The sequence below is a fragment of the Ailuropoda melanoleuca genome, chromosome 14 (assembly GCF_002007445.2).
Source record: "Ailuropoda melanoleuca isolate Jingjing chromosome 14, ASM200744v2, whole genome shotgun sequence".
Taxonomy (NCBI): Eukaryota; Metazoa; Chordata; class Mammalia; order Carnivora; family Ursidae; genus Ailuropoda; species Ailuropoda melanoleuca.
Genome location: NC_048231.1, coordinates 106,569,358 through 106,591,016, shown reverse-complemented (window position 1 = coordinate 106,591,016; position 21,659 = coordinate 106,569,358). Strand labels below are relative to the sequence as shown.

Sequence of the window (21,659 nt, the reverse complement as noted above, 5' to 3'; positions counted from 1 at the left end):
GGCTCCCGAGAGGCCGTGGGAAGTTGGTCCTGCCATTTCATTGGAAATTGGGGTTTCTCATTTCCTCTCTGTTTTCCCAGCTCCTTTCTCCTACACCACAAACAAGATTTGGAAAACAGAGGGTGCTCCTTCTTGGAGGGGGGGGGGCAGGACCTGAGCCACTTCAGCCCCCAGCACAGTTGGGTGGGCCTGCTGAGGCGAGACCATGCTCTTGGTTATAGCTCACCGTGGGGCATGCCGTGCGCGGACCGCAGACTAAGGCAGAGCCAGTGGCTCCTTACCTGCCCTGCTTGGAACAAAGCTTGAGAGGGTGTCAGAGCAGGTGCGTAGACCATCAGTTCTGGGTGTCAGAAGGTGTCCCAGCCAGGCTGGGGGACACCAGCTCCATGTGCCGGTCATAGCTGGGCCCCTGGAGGCCGTGGGAGCACGCACACCCACTTCTCCGTGGTTCCTGAGTCTGGATCAGGGACATAGGATGAAACAGCTGTGCAGACGTGGGAGGGGCAGGAACCCTTTAAGTGGGGAGGGCCTGACTGGCTCCGAGAAACCCACTTCTGCTTCTGAGTACTTTTTGTGAAGTCTGTCGTCTGAGATCAGCTCCCAGAACTTGAGTTTTTCTGAGTCTCGGTCCGTGGGAGCCACCCCTGTCCTCCCTCTCCTGGGTCGAGCCATGGAGGGGACCACGAGGAGGGTGAGCCCCAGCTTCTCAGCTCAGCAGCCACGCAGCCCTGAGCAGCTCCGTTCATCTCTCCTGTACATCAGGGTCTTCACCCATCAGACCTCTCAGAACGGCACCTGGCACATCGGGGCACGTCATGTCAGCGGCTGCCACACTCCTTCCCCTTCCTGTGGTCCCCTCGAGTAGTTGGGATGGGGCTGTGGGTGCAGGAGGTGGGGTGCACGCACCCCAGGACCCCCCTGAGGGCAAACCACACCCCTGCCACAGCTGGTCGGGCCCCCTATGTGCACAGTCCTCACACACCCCATCCTATGTCCTATCTATGGGACAAAGTTCCTTCCACTCTGGAGCAAAACTCAAGAACAGTGAAGCCCACTTCCACACTGAGCTCTCACTGGAGGCACCTGGTGTGTAGACTTGGGGGCTGTCATCCTGTGTCCACAGAAGAAGCCCTAAGAACAACTCTTAATTCGATTCCTCCTCCATTTTTTACGTTGGTGTGGAAGACCAGAAAAGAAGAGAAGACATTGACCATGAAGCCAATTTTAAGGATGGGGTGAAATTTTATGTTACTTTTTTTAATTTTTTTTTTATTTTTATTTTTTAAAGATTTTATTTATTTATTCGACAGAGATAGAGACAGCCAGCGAGAGAGGGAACACAAGCAGGGGGAGTGGGNGCCCATCACCCATTTAACCCATCCCCCTGCCCACCTCCTTCCAGCAACCCTCGGTGTGTTCTTTATAGTTAAGAGTCTGTTTTATGGTTTGGCTCTCTCTTTTTTCCCCCTATGTTCATCTGTTACTTTTTTTTAAAGATTTATTTATTTATTTATTTATTTATTTATTTATTTATTTATTTATTTTTATTTATTTATTTATTTATTTATTTATTTGAGAGAGAGAGTGCGCATGAGTTGGGGGAGGGCAGAGAGAGAGGGAGAGAGACAATCCCAAGCAGACTCTGTGCTGAGCAAGGAGCCCAACATGGGGCTCGATCCCATGACCCTGAGATCACGACCTGAGCTGAAACCAAGGTCAGATACTTAAGCGGCTGAGCCTCCTAGGTGTCCCACTTTATGTTACTTTTAAAACAGTGAAGGAACAGCAGCTGCAGTGAAATACTTGTTAGCTCTCTGTTACAGATGAGACTGAGCCGTTGCCCGGGGTTGGAGGGTGTGTGTACGTGCGTGTGCGTGCATGCATGTTATGTGTGTATGCGTCCACGTGTGTGTGCGTGCATGTGCGTGCATGTGTGTGTCTCCATGCATGTGTGCGTGCATGCACATGTATGTGCATGTGTGTATGCATCTGTGTGCGTGTATGCATNAAGCAGACTCTGTGCTGAGCAAGGAGCCCAACATGGGGCTCGATCCCATGACCCTGAGATCACGACCTGAGCTGAAACCAAGGTCAGATACTTAAGCGGCTGAGCCTCCTAGGTGTCCCACTTTATGTTACTTTTAAAACAGTGAAGGAACAGCAGCTGCAGTGAAATACTTGTTAGCTCTCTGTTACAGATGAGACTGAGCCGTTGCCCGGGGTTGGAGGGTGTGTGTACGTGCGTGTGCGTGCATGCATGTTATGTGTGTATGCGTCCACGTGTGTGTGCGTGCATGTGCGTGCATGTGTGTGTCTCCATGCATGTGTGCGTGCATGCACATGTATGTGCATGTGTGTATGCATCTGTGTGCGTGTATGCATGTGTACGTGTGTGCATCTGTGCTCGTGTGTGCGTACGTGTGTGTGCGTGTGTGCATNTGCATCTGTGCTCGTGTGTGTGTGTGCGTACGTGTGTGTGCATGTGTGCATCTGTGCTCGTGTGTGCGTGTGTGTTCGTGTGTGTGCACATGCATGTATGCATCTGTGCATGCGNCATCTGTGCTCGTGTGTGCGTACGTGTGTGTGCGTGTATGCATCTGTGTGCGTGTATGCATGTGTACGTGTGTGTGCATCTGTGCTCGTGTGTGTGTGTGCGTACGTGTGTGTGCATGTGTGCATCTGTGCTCGTGTGTGCGTGTGTGTTCGTGTGTGTGCACATGCATGTATGCATCTGTGCATGCGTGTGTACATGTGTGTGCATCTGTGCTCGTGTGTGCATGTGCGTACGTGTGTGTACATGTGTGCGTGTGTGCATCTGTGCTCATGCATGTGCATGTGTGTACGTGTGTGTGTGCACATGTATGTATGCATCTGTGTGCGTGTGTGTGTACATGTGTGCGTGTGTGCATCTGTGCTCGTGCATGTGCGTACGTGTGTGTGCACATGTATGTCCATGTGTGTACGCGTCTCTGTGTGCATGCACGTGTGTGCATGCACATGCATGTGTGTATGTGTGTGTCCTGTTGGGACCCAGGGTCTTTGGTATGTGTCTGGAGTGATTTTGCTTCAGGATGACCTGACAGGTAACTGGCTCCCAAGTTTAGCAAGATAGGAAAGACAAAGTTCGTTTACTTTCATCAATACTCGCTTTTAAATCACTTCTTCCTAACGTGTTAGAAGTTAAAACACTTTCTGAGGATATAATCCATTCGAAATGGATCTGTAAGTAGAAACTCTGTGGCTTTGCCACCTGTGGGCTCAAGGCAATTAATTACACCAGCAAAGCAAACCAGCACTCACTAGACTTTTACTAGTCCAGTAAGTTCCTGGAAGCCGTCCAGGCTGCCTGGGACCCTCCAGTTCATCACAGACCATGTGATTGTCTAGTAAAAGATCAGAAAGAATCGTTTCCTTGAGTCCAGAGCAGAACCTGGGAGGGTAAGAAGATGGCCTGATTTAGACTCACACTCAGCCTCGTGTCAGATTCTGAGTGTCCGTGGTGTGCCCGAGGCACCGGAGGCCGGCAGCCCCAAAACCCAGCACAGACAGCGACAGCAAGTCCCTGGGAGCAAGCCCGGCCATGTCGTCCAGTTTACCTTCTCGGCGTAGCCTCTGTCTTCGCTGTACTGGCAGACGGCTCATCTGCTGAGATCTTGGCTGTGCCTTTGCTCACGCAGAGAACCTGACAATGGTTCCGACCCAGGGGCGTTAGGTCCCCAGCCACCAGCTACCGGGAGGGAGGGTCTCGCCAGCTGAGCGGATGCTTCTCCCCGTGGGCGTGAGGAGGGCGCCAGCTGTCATAGCTGCCCAAGGCGGCAGGCGGCACGCATCACTCGAGTGGAGGCTGCAGAGTCAATGGCACAGCCGGTCTCCTGTTTTCTGACCCTCATCCTGGATGTGGGTCAACTCCTATGGCGGCACCGCGATTTCTGCCTCGTACAGAATGGAGACCATCTTGCTTCTCACTTGCTTATCTGATCAATGTGCTGCTAGAGGTAATGAGCTATTGTTGGCAAATTACTGAGAAGCAAGGTTCAGTGTCTGTGACGCATCACCGGAGTTACGCTAACGAGGGGTCCGTCTTGCCGCGCGCCTGTCCTCCCGGGGACTGAAACTGACAGACGTTTGCGATCACCCTGCAAATACTGCTGTCTCCTCCACAAACCCCGTTGTCCTCACTGTGGCCCCTGAGACCTGTACAGAAGCTGGGATGGAACAGTCTGGAATGACTGAGAGCTCCAGGTTTGTTCGGACAAAGGAGGAGGAAGAGCCTTCAACACAGGGGTTGGCCTCTGTGTTTGGAGACGCACTAGAGACCCGCGCAGTTGTGATTTATGGCACCTCACCAGGGGTCTGCCGTCAGCCAGGGCTTCCCGTGCTTCCGTCTTGGGGTGCCTGCCCCCTCCCTGCTCCCACAAGACCCTCATCCCGGGACGGGAAGCATGTGTGGAAATGGAGACACGAATGCACCCGGATAGCCTGCCGTGTGTGCTGGGTAGTGTGGTTTAATTCAGCAGCAGTGTTTGTTGTCCACTTGGGAAGGACAAAAGATGAAAAGTCGGGGAACGTGAGGGTCACTGGCAAATCTCCAACCGCTAAGAGGCATTCTGCTGAGGCTGCAGTTCTGTCAGGCCCATGGGACCTGTTGTTCCCCCAGACCTGGAAGGGACCATGTTATCTTTCAGTACAGTGTTTTGAATAAAGACTTTATTGAGATATACTTTATGTATCACATAATTCGCCCATTTCAAATGTGCAATTCAGTGGTTTTTAGGATGTTCACAGAATTGTACAACCACGAACAAAGTCAGCTTTAGAATTTTTCATCACCCCAAAAAGAAACTTGGTGCCCATTCTGTCATCCCTCCCCTGCAACCACTTGTCTGCTCTCTGTCTGTGGGTTTGCCTGTTCTGGACATTACACATAGCTGGAGTCGTGCGATATGTGGCCTTTTGTGACGGCGTCTTTCACTCTGCACCGTGTTCCTCAAGGGTAGCCGCGTGGCCGTGCTGCGTTCCTTTCTGTGGCGGATACTGTTCCGTGCGTGGAGGGGCCACGGTCTGTTTACCCATTCCTTAGCTGGTGGACGCTTGGGTGGTTCCACCTTTCGGCTGCCGTGAACATGTGTGAACATGTTTCTGTGTGGACATGTGGGTTCCATTCATTTTGGTGGTTGCTCAAAAGGGTACATGTGGAGTTGCCAAGTGGCCCAGAGGTCCCACTTGAGGGTTACTTTAACTCTTCCCTTTCCCAGCTGAGTGCTGCTTCTGTCCTCTTCTTTGCTGACTGCCCTGCTAGAAACTCCAGTACCACGTCCTTGTCCTGTTCGGGCCTGGAGGGGGACTCGCTGTGGGTTCCTCGGGTCGAAGACCTAGTGTTTCTTTCTTATTCGGGGGTTAAATGCCCCTGGGGGCCAGTTCTTAATTTCACCTTGTTTGAGAAATAAAAAGGACCAAGGAAGACAGAGCTATAAGCACTAACATTTACCCAAAAAAGTCCTTAAAAGCAGGAGTTCAAGCTCTTTCTGCAGTGCTGACATCCCTGGAGTTAGAGTTTTAGTCTGTGTCTGACTGAACGTGCGCTCAGCCAGACAAGGACGTATGAGTTGACTTCCTGATTCGGAGAACTTTAACTTTATACCTCAGCTTTATTTAGAGGATTCTTTTTTACTTAAAAGTTGTGTAAGAAGTCATCGAGGCTGGTTCTGATATAGAAAGCTCATGGTGACTGGTTTACTAAATTCAGCTTTAGTGGCCTGGGGACCGGCCAGGAGCTAAAGCCAAAAGAATGTCTGCAGAGGAATGCAGGTTCCTGCGTGTTATTCATAGCACAGGGATGGAGACACAGGATCTCGGGGTGTGTGAGTGAGTGGGGCTTCTCTGGGGCACTGCTCCGTGCAGACACCCAGCCTGCAGCCTGTGCCTCCAGGGCCGGTGAGAATTGTCTGAAGGATGCTGGCCCTTGTTTGTCTTTAGTTTTTGCAGGAACCTTTGGGAAGACAGCGGCTTTGCCCCATGCTCATTCATGGCTACTCTCACGGAAACTCCTCGGCTCTGCCCCCCCGCAGCTCTCATTTCCTCCTTGACTTCCCTGCAGACGCCTCCTTCCACTGGTGAACTTGCAGGAGGGTGTGGGGGTGCAGGCCCATCTCCAGGGAGGACTCCCACGCCTGCTCTGCACAGACCCCACCCTGCTGGCCCACAGGCTGCGGAGGGGTTTCTGTTGGCTGCCAGGTGCCTTCAACTTTTTGGCACAGGGCGCCTCCAGCTTCTGCAGAGTAGACTAAAGTTGCTTATCACCTCCCAGGTGATTTCTAGGTGATGGAGAAAAGGGTTGGGTTAGTGCCTATCTTTCCCTGGGAAAGCTGTCTTTATGTAGTCTGTGTTTGTTCTCAGAACACGTTGGCCAAAAACATTACCTTAAAGTGTGAATTAATTTTTAGTGCATCTTTTCAGATGTTATTAGAAATAAGTTTAAAGTTGAGGCATCAAAATGTGTCAAGACTGATTCCTGAGCTGTTAGCAGACAAATCAATGTGTTTATTATCAGTGGCAGCTGGTAGTTTCTAAGTGCAGTTCCAGAGCTGAGCGGGACGCACTACCCCTTCCTCGGGCGTCACCCCTGACTCAAGTGCAAGTGGCAGTGGAAAGCAGGCCTGCCGTTTCTCTGAGCCCCTTAGCAGAGGCTTCCGTGGTGGCCCAGGCGTTTTGGGAGAGGGACACAGCAGTGCAGGGTCAAAGGCAGCATCACACAGTGGATGCAGAAGGACCTTGAATGCTTTGGTGACAAGCCCAGCAGCAGGCAGGACTCCCTGCCTGTTTCCCTCCTAGCACAGGTGAGGATGGGGGCGGCAGATACAGGTGTGTGAGAGCCCTGGGCTCCACACAGGCTTCCCACCTGCAACATGCACATGGCCTTGTTAAGAGTGCAAGTCCTGTCAGGCTAGGCCAGCTCTGGTTTCACATGTCCAGCGCACTGGACAGCTTCACAGACCAGCCTGCAAAGCAAGACTGTGATGGCTCAGCCAGGGCCTGCTTCCCGCATTTGTTCCACACGGCGGGGGGGAAGGGGGGGGGCAAGACCAGACTGTCGGGAGGACCAAGAGCAGAAGGCAGCTCCCAGTAAAGGCCACACCAGAATGAGGAGAACGGCCCAGCCTTCTGTCCCATCCTGCCATGGGCCTGGGCCCTAGTCAGACCCCTGGTGAGGACACAGAGGTGGAAGAAGGGGAACCTCTCCAGGAGGCTCAGTGGGAGCTCCAGGTCCCCCGTCAGAGCCCAGGATGGCTGGGGGTGCACCCTCGTAGAGGGCCCAGGCTCAGGGGTGTCCTGAAGGCTGCTTCCTCCCCGGGCCCCGTGTGTTCCGCTGTGTGCACTGGGGTTCCCAGAGACCCAGCCAGGGCAGAGGACAGCCACACACCTGCCAGAGCCAGCTCTTCCTCTGCAGACAGCGTCCAGGTTTGCCCGTCTCTGGCCGTGCTCGCAAGTCTGCTTGTCCCAGGTCTGCCTTGCGGCGGCCCCTCTATAATGGGGACATCCTGCCTGGGATGAGGGCTGTGAAACAGAACTGGCTGCCAGCCAGCCCCAGGCGGCCTGCTTGCCCGGCCCCCACCCCACGACCTGGTATTTCTAGTGCCCACAGGAGCCTGGCCAGTCTTCTGGCCCATGCCGTTTGTGGCCTGCAGTCCCTTCCAAGCTGAAGAAGGGCCCCCAAGCACCAGTGTCCTGAGACGCTGCAGGAGTGCAGCGAGGAGAAGGGCTCTCCAGATGCGGTTCAGGTCAGACACTGTGGAATTTGGGGAAAGGGGGTGTGCCTGCCTGCACGTTCGGAGCAGAGAGAAGAGGTAGTGGAGACCTTCCGGTGACTTACGGGCTCGCTGGTGCTCATGGCAGCATTTCACCCACTTTCCTGGAGCCCCGGCCTGCCATCCTTCTCGGGCATGTGCAGGACACAGCCGGTGTGAGGCATTGAGACCACGGTACCCCAGAACTAAGGCCCACATAGGGTCCCAGCAGGGCCGCCCGGTCAGGACCCGGAAGGCCCCGCCTGCACTGCACCCTCGCAGCGGCCCGACCTCACGCAGACACTGTAGGCCCACGCTGTCCTCTCGTGTGACACAGCGGCTGCTCCTCCGCTTTCAGGCAGGCCTCTGGGCGGCGGCATCTGCGCTGGAAACATGTGCGTCAGGCGTTGCCCCCTGGGCACTGCTGACACAGTAGGAGGCACAACTCTGCACCGTGGGCACCCCGGCCCCCACCCATGGGATGCCAGCAGCACCCTTGCTATGACAGCCACAGAGGTCTCCATCGCCACCACGTGTCCCCTGGGGTCGGGAACCTCTAGGGTGAGTTGTGGCTGTTCTCCGCATGTTGTTTCCTGTGCTGTGATGAGGAAGGGGCTGGGCTTGCAGGCCGAGGGTCTTGCTTCCCCAGGAAAGGCCGGCCCCCTGGTCTCAGGCATGTGCAACATATGATGAGGGCACAGGCCAGAGCTAGACCAGTCTTGCTTCTTACAGGGTTCAGGAGTCCCCATCATGCTGAGCACGCCGTCACTGTGGTGTGATGGGGACACACTGGTGTAAAAATGAGGTGGTCCTTCGCAGGCCCCAGCCACTGGGGTGGTTCCTAGCTCTGTTGCACGTTCACTTAACAGGGAAGCTTGAGGAGAATAGGACACTAAGTCCTGGGCCCACCCAGAGCCTGGCTAGATCAGTGTCCATAGGGCCCGGCGTCCGTGTTTCCAAAGAGCGCCCAGCCATGCCAGGGTGGCCAGGGAGCACACTGTGGTGCAGGGGTCCCTCCCACTCTCTGGACTCCTGGGGAGGCCACGTGGGGTGAGAGCCCCACTGCCCCAGGTAGAGAGCAGAGCGCTGCATGTCAGCTTGCTGCCTGTGCCTCCCTGTTGTTCCGCCCCGCACTCTGCCAGGAACTCCCTGCACAGGAGTGGGAGGCCAGCAGATCAGCCAGGACTGTACCTCCCAGAGCAGAGCAGGCTCGGAGGCCTGACTGTGGGGCCACGAGGCTGGGCCTTTGTGTCCTTTATGCGCGGTCACTGGGCTCTCGCTTCTCTCGAGCATGACTTTTATCCCTGCCAGAGTCACAGTGGGCACTGTGGCCCGACATCTGCCTGCATCCATGGGGAGAGGCCCAGCCAGACCAGCCCTTGTTTGTCTCTCCCAGAGTCGTTAGCCGGGGGCCAGGAACCCTGCCTCCATGTCCAGCTGTGGGAGCATCTATGTTAGAGCTGTGTTCCTAACTAAAACATAACCATCTGCAGGATCATTTGGGAATTTGTGCTGTCCCAACCATTTGCTCAACAGGACAGTATCTGGGCTTGGCAGGTGCCTTACCACGGACGCCTCATGGTAACAAGACCATCAGGGTTCAAGGGCAGCCCTTAAACACGCAAGGGAATCACGCAGGTGTTTGTCCCTGAGCTCTCTTATCCAGTGAGAAGGCGCTGCCTTGGGGGGGAAGCAGTGTGCAGAGACAGCCCTACGGGGCTGGGGCAGCGGCGAACCCCAAGCCATTGGGGTGCCCTGAGCTCATCCCTGGCCACACCACAGCTCCACTCCCAGCTGCTGGCTGGCTTTTCCCCCTTTGACCCAAGTCCTGCCGGGAACCATGGCTGGCACAGCAGCTGAGCATTTGCGGAGGCCCAGAGGCGGGAGGAGGAGACTCCAGAGCCAGACAGGGGAGGGGAAGTGTGGCATCTCTGGGGACTCGGCTCCTGCCCGTCCTCTGCAGGGGTGTTGGGGGGTACGACCTGCCCACCGCAGGTCACAGCCCTGGCAAGAACAGGAATTTTCCCCGCGCCGGGCCAAGTGGGTGGGGGCGTGTTGGTGCAGTTTGAGGCTTGTGCATGGATGATATCATCCTGCCCCAGCCTCGCTGTGTGTCTACGGCTGCTTCCCTGAGACACACCTGAGTGATTTCAGCTCCCAGGGATTACCAAGTAAAAACGTTCCCCTCTAGTTAAAAAAAAACATGCCTATAGTCATCTTTCCAGGCCCTCCCTTCTAGAGGCTTGTGGGCTGGATGCCTCGAGGCTTGGAGATACGTTCGCCCACATGGGCTTGAGGCAGGAATGGCCAGTTCCAGCTGGGGCTTTGTAATCAGCTCCCCTTTGTGGCTTCTGCAAAAATGTAGGAAATTGGGTGGTTGACTCTTTCCCTTGACTCTGCACGTTCTTAATGAATGGTCCGCCCAGATTGGATTCTTCCTTCTTGCTTCTCGCTCATCCACTGCTTCCCAGCAGGAGGGGCAAGTGGTGTAAGCCCTTAAGGCTGTTGGGAAATTAGGAAGGGATGGGGCCGAAGACAAGGAGAGAAGAGGCTGCCTGGTTCTCAGGGTTGACAGCATGGCTCAGGGAAAGACCCTGAAGGAAATCATGTTGGATGCCCGAGAGGCTCTGGAAACAGCGCCCCTCACCCCTTTTGTCTTAGATCCACGTCCCTTTTGAGCAGCACAGAAAAGCTAGCCCCCTGCTTCTTCCCACAGACCCCTCTCCAAGACTGACTTTTGTTTTCTGCCACGTGCACCCTGGAGATAAAGACCCTTTGGTTTTCCAGAAGGGCATGACCAGAGGGTCGTGCCCGGCTTCTGCCGACTGAGAGCCCCACCCTCCCAGAGCAGAGATGACCCAGGAGCCTGTGTGTGCCTGTTGTGGGAGGGGCGGCCCAAGGGCCAGCCTGTAGGGCAAGTGAGGAATCAGCATGTGGGCTTACCAGTTTCACAAGAACAAAAGGCTCTCGAGAAGTCCTCCTGCCAGCGTGCAGCCCAAGGGACCGGTGGGACCCTGAGAGACCACAGAGCTCACGGAGGTGGCTTCACCACCCCGATCCCTGGGCAGGCCCAGGTGCTCCGCTGGGTGGGGGGGGGGGGTTTACTGAGATGATTGCAGTTGTCAGAAATAACGCAGAGATCCCTGGGTACTTGGCCCAGTTCCATGTGACAAGTTGATGCTGCCTGTTCACCTCGTTCAGATCTCCGCACCTCACTCACGCTCGGCTGTGTGGGGGCCGATCTCAGCACTACCTGGTGATCAAACAGAAAAGTCACTGTTTACGTCTGAGGCAAAACACACTGTTTCACTGGACTGGGATGTAGCCTGTGCTTATTTCCGGCACTTTTGGGGCCCAGTGAAGGGCTGCTCACTCAGATAACGGTTCGCCCATGGCCGGTGTGTGACACCTGTCGACACTCACTCCCGCCCGTGGAGCTGCTCTGGGGCCTGGCTCCCCCCCGTGTGTGGGATCTGCCTTCCAAGGGGCAGTGTCAGCAGGAGAAGCCTGTGAGGCTGGCCTGTGCTTTTATGAATTCCCGTATCTCCTGCCAGTCTCCACTCCCGCGTCCTCCCACCCCAGGTCACTGTAACATGCCCTCTTCTCCGGGCCAGGGCCTGCATGCCACTGGGAGCCCAGAGCAGCTGCTGTTTCTATGGTTTGGGGCTTTGGGGCATTTTTGTTCTCGGTTTTGATGGGAGTAGGAAATACACTTAATAAGTAGGATGACTGGTTCTGAAAAATTCTCACATTTTCTATGTTCAGACTTAATGTATCGGTGTGTCCATGAGTGTCTTCTCAGTGTGTTGAATTTTTCCAGGTGGAGACATTAGGAAAAATGTGATGCATTTATGCACACACTTTATTTTTTTATTGATTAAATCACCAGCCATTGGTAATTATACTCCATCTCCAGGCCTGTTGCCTTCGCTGGGCAGGGGTTGGGAGGAGTCCCAACCTTCTAATCACATGGTTGGCTTCACTGGCAACCAGCCCCCACTCTTAGGGATACCTAAAGACTTTTTTTTTTTTGCATTTTTAAATTTAAGTTCAATTAATTAACATATAATGTATTATTAGTTTCAGAGGTAGGGGTCTGTGATCCATCAGTCTTACATAACACCCAGTGCTCATTCCGTCACATGCCCTCCTTAATGCCCATCACCCAGTTACCCCATCTCCCCACCCCCTCCCCTCCAGCAACCCTCAGTTTGTTTCCTATGATTAAGAGTCTCTTATGGTTTGTCTCCCTCTGATTTCATCTTATTTTTCCTTCCCTTCCCCTATGATCCTCTGTTTTGTTTCTTAAATGCGACAAATGAGTGAGATCATATGATAATTGTCTCTCTCTGACTTATTTCACTTAGCACAGTACCCTGTCGTTCCGTCCACATCGTTGCAGATGGAAGATCTCATTTTTTTTGATGACTGCTGCACACACTTTAAGCCTGGGCAGGTACCTGCTCTGATATCCTGCTTCTCCGATCCCTTCAGCCATCATTCCCTCCTGTTTCCCATACTTTTCTCTGTTATAGATTCTTTCCAGGTAAAACATGAGTTCCGGCAGTTATAAGAAGTGTCCCTTAGGCCCCCACATCCCTTCTGACCTTCCCCGACCTCCTGTCTTTGTCAGGACGTGTGGCTCCTGTCATCTCCTCCACGTTCTAGGCCCTTCCTCCTCACAGACCCTCAGCCTAAACAACAAACCAGTCCTTCCAGAGCATCTCCTCCAGGAAGCCTGTTGGGATTTACTGTCCTCTCACCAGAACACATCACAGCGGGTTGCTGGTGGGCAGTGGGGTCACTGGAGTCCGATACACGGCCTGCGGAGCCTTCACAGAAACAGGCTTGGGAGCGGCTCACAGCTCAGCATTCCGACTAATAGGTACACATGGGTTCTCATTGCAGAGTGGTTTTAGGGGTCAAATGGACAAACAGGCACATCCTTTCTGAATGCCCTTGAAACCATTACAGAGTTAAGAGGGGTCTGTCCTGGGCAGACAGCAGATTAAAGGAGCAAGCTGTGAGCTGCCAGCATGCTGTGGATGGCGCTGCACCCCAGACCCACACGATGAAGCCCTAGCCCAGTGTCAGGGTCTTTAGGAGGTAATTGAGGTGAAATGGGGTCAGGGGCGCTCCCAGTCCTCACAGGGGGACGAGGAGTGCCATCCCCCTGACCAGAGCCCCTCTCGGCAGGGCGTGTCTGTGAGGGCGTCTCCAGAACAGGCCAGCATGTGGATCATGGACCCAGTGGAGAGATGTCCTCCCCTGTGGGTGGACATCCGATTTTTCTGTCTCTCCTTGAGCTGGACCAACCATCTTCTCCTCCCTTCAGACGTCAGAGCTCCTGGTCCTCAAGCCTTCAGACTTGGACTGAATCTCACCAGCATCTGCCCTGGTTCTCCAGCTCACCCCCGGTGACTCTCTGAGCCAGTTCCCAAAATGAAGCTGTGCTTCCCATGTGCCATATCCATGCCCTTGGTCCTGTTTCTCTGAGAACCTGACTACAGACACACGCCTCCTTGCACGGAACAGTCTGAGGAAACGGGCACCGACTATGATGGGGGCTGGATTACAGACTGTGATGGGGGCCAGATTACAGACTATGATGTGATGGGGGCAGGATTACAGACTGTGATGTGATGGGGGCCGGATTGCAGACTGTGATGGGGGCCGGAACAGACTGTGATGTGATGGGGCCCGGATTACAGACTGATGTGATGGGGGCCGGATTACAGACTGTGATGTGATGGGGGCAGGATTTCAGACTGTGATGTGATGGGGGCAGGATTACAGACTGTGATGTGATGGGGGCAGGATTACAGACTGTGATGTGATGGGGGCAGGATTGCAGACTGTGATGGGGGCCGGAACAGACTGTGATGTGATGGGGCCCGGATTACAGACTGATGTGATGGGGGCCGGATTACAGACTGTGATGTGATGGGGGCAGGATTTCAGACTGTGATGTGATGGGGGCAGGATTACAGACTGTGATGTGATGGGGGCAGGATTACAGACTGTGATGTGATGGGGGCAGGATTGCAGACTGTGATGGGGGCCGGAACAGACTGTGATGTGATGGGGCCCGGATTACAGACTGATGTGATGGGGGCCGGATTACAGACTGTGATGTGATGGGGGCAGGATTTCAGACTGTGATGTGATGGGGGCAGGATTACAGACTGTGATGTGATGGGGGCAGGATTACAGACTGTGATGTGATGGGGGCAGGATTGCAGACTGTGATGGGGGCCGGAACAGACTGTGATGTGATGGGGCCCGGATTACAGACTGATGTGATGGGGGCCGGATTACAGACTGTGATGTGATGGGGGCAGGATTTCAGACTGTGATGTGATGGGGGCAGGATTACAGACTGTGATGTGATGGGGGCAGGATTACAGACTGTGATGTGATGGGGGCAGGATTACAGACTGTGATGGGGGCCGGATTACAGACTGTGATGTGATGGGGCCCAGATTACAGACTGTGATGTGATGGGGGCCGGATTACAGACTGTGTTAGGAGCCGGATTACAGACTGATGTGATGGGGGCAGGATTACAGACTGTGATGTGATGGGGGCAGGATTTCAGACTGTGATGTGATGGGGGCAGGATTACAGACTGTGATGTGATGGGGGCAGGATTACAGACTGTGATGTGATGGGGGCAGGATTACAGACTGTGATGTGATGGGGGCAGGATTACAGACTGTGATGTGATGGGGGCAGGATTACAGACTGTGATGTGATGGGGGCAGGATTACAGACTGTGATGTGATGGGGGCAGGATTACAGACTGTGATGTGATGGGGGCAGGATTACAGACTGTGATGTGATGGGGGCAGGATTACAGACTGTGATGTGATGGGGGCAGGATTACAGACTGTGATGTGATGGGGGCAGGATTACAGACTGTGATGTGATGGGGGCAGGATTACAGACTGTGATGTGATGGGGGCAGGATTACAGACTGTGATGTGATGGGGGCAGGATTACAGACTGTGATGTGATGGGGGCAGGATTACAGACTGTGATGTGATGGGGGCAGGATTACAGACTGTGATGTGATGGGGGCAGGATTACAGACTGTGATGTGATGGGGGCAGGATTACAGACTGTGATGTGATGGGGGCAGGATTACAGACTGTGATGTGATGGGGGCAGGATTACAGACTGTGATGTGATGGGGGCAGGATTACAGACTGTGATGTGATGGGGGCAGGATTACAGACTGTGATGTGATGGGGGCAGGATTACAGACTGTGATGTGATGGGGGCAGGATTACAGACTGTGATGTGATGGGGGCAGGATTACAGACTGTGATGTGATGGGGGCAGGATTACAGACTGTGATGTGATGGGGGCAGGATTACAGACTGTGATGTGATGGGGGCAGGATTACAGACTGTGATGTGATGGGGGCTGGATTACAGACTGTGATGTGATGGGGGCAGGATTACAGACTGTGGTGTGATGGGGGCCGGATTACAGACTGTGATGTGATGGCGGCAGGATTACAGACTGTGGTGTGATGGGGGCCGGATTACAGACTGTGATGTGATGGGGGCAGGATTTCAGACTGTGATGTGATGGGGGCAGGATTACAGACTGTGATGTGATGGGGGCAGGATTACAGACTGTGATGTGATGGGGGCAGGATTACAGACTGTGATGTGATGGGGGCAGGATTACAGACTGTGATGTGATGGGGGCAGGATTACAGACTGTGATGTGATGGGGGCAGGATTACAGACTGTGATGTGATGGGGGCAGGATTACAGACTGTGATGTGATGGGGGCAGGATTACAGACTGTGATGTGATGGGGGCAGGATTACAGACTGTGATGTGATGGGGGCAGGATTACAGACTGTGATGTGATGGGGGCAGGATTACAGACTGTGATGTGATGGGGGCAGGATTACAGACTGTGATGTGATGGGGGCAGGATTACAGACTGTGATGTGATGGGGGCAGGATTACAGACTGTGATGTGATGGGGCCCAGATTACAGACTGTGATGTGATGGGGGCCGGATTACAGACTGTGTTAGGAGCCGGATTACAGACTGATGTGATGGGGGCAGGATTACAGACTGTGATGTGATGGGGGCTGGATTACAGACTGTGATGTGATGGGGGCAGGATTACAGACTGTGATGTGATGGGTGCAGGATTACAGACTGTGATGTGATGGGGGCTGGATTACAGACTGTGATGGGGGCAGGATTACAGACTGTGATGTGATAGGGGCAGGATTACAGGGGCGTTTTCTTTCTCTCTTGTTTATTAATCCACTTGATCCATTCTGCCCCCAACACATGGCATTGAGCACTCCACCTGCATATTGTTTAAATGAGTGAGAACATGAGTAAACAAACGAGCGGAAGATCTGGGGTTTTTGCAGTGATGTCTTCACTTTAGCAGAGGAGCAGGTCTTCCTCGTGTCCTGTGCCTGGGTGCTTGTGGCCTCTAGTGTCAGTGTCCCCTCTGTCGATGGAGGCTGTCACTGGCTCCAAGGGCCCAGAGGACCCAGGAGGAAAAGGGTGGGAAGCTCTTGTCTGGGACCAGCTTTCAGGAAGGGGTGTTCTCAGCAATGTGGCCCATGGGGGCCTCAGGAAAGGCACCCAGGAGTGGCTGGCTGACCCACTGAGTCTGCCCCTTGTCTGTGGACCTCGGGGTTGCCCAGCTTGAGGGGCGCACCCTGGCAGAAGGCCGAGCAGACACAGCAGGTCTGAGGACGGCTGAGGCAGTGAACTTCCTCCAGGCCTAGTGTGTGCAGGCCTCTTTGTGTTTCGGGCTAGCATCGTACCCAGTTGTGGGCAGGGCTCAGGAAGGGCGGATAACACGCCCTCGGCTAACAGGGCTGGACCGTGGGCTGGGCTTTTCCCTGTATCCTGAAGCTGTGAAACAGAGAATCAGGTTCGGTGATGCACTTGTCACCCACCTCCGTGGTCACATCAGTAACTGGGACCCTGAAATCAACAGAGGGTGTCAGGAGCTGCCCAGGACTGAGGGCACAGGAGCCCTAGCAGCCCTCAGCAGGGGCTTTGAAAGTCCAAAAGCCCCCCCAAAATGGAGACATAGCAAGGTATTTCAGACCTGACTTCATTTTTACTTTGAGATGCTTTCCAGAAAGATTTGAGGAAACTTTTAGCAGGGAAAGCAAACAAACAAACTTTCATTTGTGCTTCCTCCCCCCACTTTTTTTTTTTAAGTTTTATTTATTTGAGAGAGAGCATGAGCAAGGGGGGAGGGTCAGAGGGAGAAGCAGGCTCCCGACTGAGCAGGGAGCCCAATGAGGGACTTGATCCCAGGAACCTGGGATCCTGACCTGAACCGAAGGCAGTCACTTCACCGACTGAGCCACCCCGGTGCCCCACTTTCTCCCCCTTTTGCTGGTGGTGTCTACCAGGGCCTGGCCACCTTTCCAGGAAGGTCTGGTTCTTGCTGGTCTGGTCTGCATTTTCTACTTTCCTCCATGATAGACTTTCCCAGCATGCCAGAGCAACGCATTTCCTGGCACACATCACATTCATGTGAATTTGAGGAAACTGGTAGCTGAGCTCAGTGGGACTTAATTCCTTAAATTAGGATTTCGCACACTGCATAGCTGATTGGTTCATTTTTACATCATGCTGGTTCTGGACAACTTCTATAAACGCCTGGTATCTGGGGTTGGACCTCCTCTCTGGGGCAGACAGAAAGAGCCCGTAAGACCAGAGCCCAAGCACATGGTGTTATTTCCATTCCTGTTGGTTTGAACCAGGGCCTTAGCCACTTTGCTTAGAAATGACCTGGGGAACAAACAGGGCCATGACCTTGGATTAGGTGATGGTTTCCTAAATATGACACCAAAAACGACAAAAAATAGATAAAATGGATTTCATCAGAATTTAAAACTTTCGTGTCAAAAGATACCGTCAAGAAAATGAAAACCAGCAGAATAGAGGAAGGTATTTTCAAGTCATATGTAAGAGATTTATATCTAGAACATATAAAGAATACTCACATCAGTATAAAAAGGCAGCCCAGATGAAAATGGGCAAAGGATCTGGATAGACATTTCTCCAAAGAAGCCATACAAATGGCCCAAAAGCACAAGAAAAGGTGAAAGACAGCAGATGTGAGGAAATCCTCAGACGGTGCTGGTCGGTGGGAGATGAGACGGCGTAGCCAGTGTGGAGGACAGTTCGGGGTTTCTTCAGACCTTAAACACGGAGCTACCGTCTGGCCCAGTGACTCCACTCCTAGGGATACACCCGAGAGACATGATCACATATGCACACAGAAGCTTGTATGTTATGCCAATGTCCAGGCAGCATTATCCACAGTCGCCAGAAGTGGGAACACCCAGTCCACCAGGGACATGTGGATAAACAGTGTGGCCTGTCCACCCAGCAAGATCTCTCAGTCAGCCCAGGAGGCTGTCACCCACTACGATGTCACGGAGCCCTGGGGACATCACGCTGAGTGAGAAGTCAGACGCAAAAGGCTTCCACTTATGTGGAATAATCGGAAATGGCAAAGCTATAGAGACACAAAGTAGATCGGTATTTGCTCAAGGATGGAGGGAAGGGGGCATCGTAACATGTGGGTTTCTTCTAGGGTTGATAGAAATGATTTGGAATTAGATCATTGTGATGGTCCCACAACATTGTTCATATACTAAACACCCCTGGGGCGCCCCTGGGCGACTCAGCTGGTTGGACATCTGACTCTTGATTTTGGCTCAGCTCATGACCTTGGAATCCTGGGATCAGGTGCTGTGTTGAGCTGTGCGTGCAGGGGAGTGTGCTTGAGATTCTCTCTCTCCCTCTGCCCCTCCCCACCCCACACACGCATCCTCTCTCTCTCTCCCTCTCTAAAAATGAATTTATTTTCATATATATATATATGGGTGTGTGTGTATATAGACACATAGATACATACACTAAAAACCATTGACTCATACACTTTAAAATAGTGTAAATGGTGAGTTTCATGTTAATGAATTTTATCTCGATGGAGTAAAGCTTTAAGGCAGGTGCACAGGAACTCATATGGGCTAGTGATGTAAAGGGCTGGGCAGGTGCCTGTGTCCCAGACCACTCTGGTTCTGTGCTGACCTCCCACGCGGGCCGGGGCGGGGAGGGGCCTGCGTGTCCTCTGCCACAGAGGTCTTCTTGGGGAGGGTGGAACTGCGTGCTGACCGGCAGGGAACTGGGAGGGGGGTGCTGGGGAGCATGGCGTGATCTTCCCGCGAGGATCCCAGCAGTGAGGAGATGGAGGGAAATGCTGACGGTGGGAACCTCAGAGGGTTGCAGCTGTTTAGATTTTTTAATTCATTTTCGCTTCCGTTTTCCTCCATTGTAAATGTGGATCATTTGAGTTAATTTTTTTAATAGAGGGAAATAATAGAGAATCAGAACCAAAACAAGATGCTTTTTAAATGCTCTCAGTGAAAGTTTAAGCTCTATTTTGCCCCTTCCTTCCCTGTGTCTCCTTGTCCTGGGCTTGGGGGTGGGGTGAACATTCCAGAAACAGGACCCTGAAGCCAAGAATTTCATGCCCTAGCCTTCCATTTCTTCATGTTGTAGTAGAAATAAAGTGTTCTTGAAAGTTACAGAAAATGCTGCCTAGGTGAAAACTAGTATTTTGTGGGGTTTGTTCTTTTGTCAGAAGGAAAGCTTGTTATCAACTCCCAGGCTCCCTGAAATCTCCCATGAGGAGAGTTTATTTTGAAAGAATATGTTTTAAAGTGAGTGGGAAGGAGGGCTCCAGAACTGGCGACCTCAGTGGTGGGTTTGGACTTTGTGACAACGGGGTCGCTGCCTCCCCTTCCCGCAGCACACCTGGGTCCCAGCCCGTTGTCAGGTACCCTTCGGCTCCATGGCAGACAGGTGTGTCCCAGCCCACCTGCCAGGGCGTTCCCTACTGAGCACCACTTGGCATCCTTCTACCCAGCCACCCACTAGGCATGTAGAGGACCCAGGGCTCCCGTCCACCGTGAGACGGTCACCAGTACATTAGAACTGCTAGTAATAGCTAAAGATTTAATGACACAGTTTACACAGAAGGGTAGACCCATAGATATGGGTAGACCCATAGATATCAGCAGCCACTTGCTCTCTGACGGCTTCTGAGGAGGACATCACAGCTGCCCTGAGAGTGCTTGTCCTCTCACTGCCGGGGTTGGGGGCAGAGATGCTCATGAGCTGGGCGGAGTCAGCAGCCCTGTCTGTCCAGCGCCACCCCTTCCAGGGCTGAGGAGTGGGTCCTGCGGCAGGAAAAGGGGATTGCTCGGGACCACGCCCTACTGACCACCCTGTGCACCTTTGTCAACCCGGAACCAGCTTCTGGGTGAGAGGAACTGACGGGACCAGGAGAGCCTATCTGGAAGGTGCCCAGGAGGCAAGACAGGCAGGTCAGCGGGGGCTGGGGGAAAAAGGCCGAAGAATTTGGGGGGGATGGTGGGGGGGAGAGAGGGAAGGAAGGAGAAAAAAGAGTGACTGCAAACAGAAAACAAGTTTAGAAGATCCTCTGTGCTGGTTAAAATCAGATCTTGTAATTTTTTTTTTAAATATTTATTTGTCAGAGAGAGTGCACAAGCAGGGGGAACAGCAGGCAGAGGGAGAAGCAGGCTCCTTGCTTAGCAGGGAGCCTAATGTGGGACTTGATCCCAGGACCCTGAGATCATGACCTGAGCTGAAAGCAGATGTTTAACCGACTGAGCCACCCAGGCATCCCCAGATCTTGTAATTTGAGAAGTAAAAGCCCCAAAAGGCAAGTTCAGGGACCACTGTCCAGGGACCCAGGCACCCTCTCCACCGTGGGACACGGTAGCTCACCGAGAAGGGGCCCCACCTCCAGCGAGCTCTGTGGGTGACCTCAGGCCCCTGCCTCTGGGCACTGTCCTTCCAGGCCTCCTGATGCCCACGCGGTCCGCCCTGTCCTCATCGTGGATCCATCTCCCTTCGTCCCACAGGTGGTCCTTGGTGACCCAGAACTACCAGCGCTTTCCCTGATGGGCTAAGTAGCAGACAGACTGACACATGCTGAGTGTCCATGCAGAATCCTGTGGCTGTGCAGACAAGGGTAGCAGGTGCCAAGGGATGGGAACCTTCTGTGTCTGTCATGTGATGTCATGCCCCAAAGCTGTGCACACTGGGCCCCTTCTTGTAAAGGACTGAAACGCATATTTACCTTCGGTGATGACCTCAGGGCAGCGGATGCTGGAGCACATTAGCCTTTTGGTGGAACGTGTGGACGCAGCACCTCTGGCAGCCGGGGGTGGGGGGCTGCGGGAGAGGAGACTGCTGGTGGGCAGGGCCGAGCCTCTGGCAGTGGACCCCAACCCTAGGAGCCCCCCCAGCTTCCTTCCACAAGACGGTTCCCTGGAGTGCAGTGTGGGTTGGGGGTAATTGAGTCTCAGGCCCCACAGCCTGGAGACAACCTCTGGGGAGAGAACACCGCTGGGGATCCTGGATTCCTTTGTAATGTGCCGCACGTTTTGTTTTGCAACTTAGGTGCCAGACGTTAAAATGTTGACATTTCCGGTATCTTTAAGAATAAAATCTTGTTCTGACTTGTTTTTTGATCTAGTGATGCAGTTCTTCCAGAGTATTTTTTGTGTCTGCATGTTTGTTTAATTATGGAAAGGGGAACTGTTTGGTCTTAACTACCCTTGGACAAGCTGAGACTGGAAGATGCATTTTCACACGCCGCTGTGCCGATGGCTGTTTACGGTCCTCCCTGTGGTGTGGGTCCTGTCACAGCCAGACTGAAAAATCTGTTGTCCTCTCCCCTCCTGTCCCTCCCAACCCCCCTTCCCATCCTTCCATCCCTCATTCCTCCTCCCCTATTCCCTCCCCCTCCTTCCCTCCCAACCC

At 53.5% G+C, this 21,659-nt stretch overlaps 1 protein-coding gene and 1 long non-coding RNA gene across 2 annotated transcripts in view; one reads left to right on the top strand and one right to left on the bottom strand.

Moving 5' to 3' along the window:
• Positions 1-21,659, top strand: part of PARD6G (par-6 family cell polarity regulator gamma) — a 91,227-nt gene that overhangs the window by 44,462 nt on the left and 25,106 nt on the right. The window lies entirely within an intron of this gene.
• Positions 17,904-21,659, bottom strand: part of LOC105238131 — a 10,969-nt gene continuing 7,213 nt past the window's right edge. Inside the window, exons 2-3 of the long non-coding RNA XR_004620209.1 lie at positions 20,974-21,068; positions 17,904-18,038 (exon numbers count right to left, since the gene is read on the bottom strand). This is a non-coding gene — a long non-coding RNA (uncharacterized LOC105238131). The remainder of the gene's footprint in view (positions 18,039-20,973; positions 21,069-21,659) is intronic.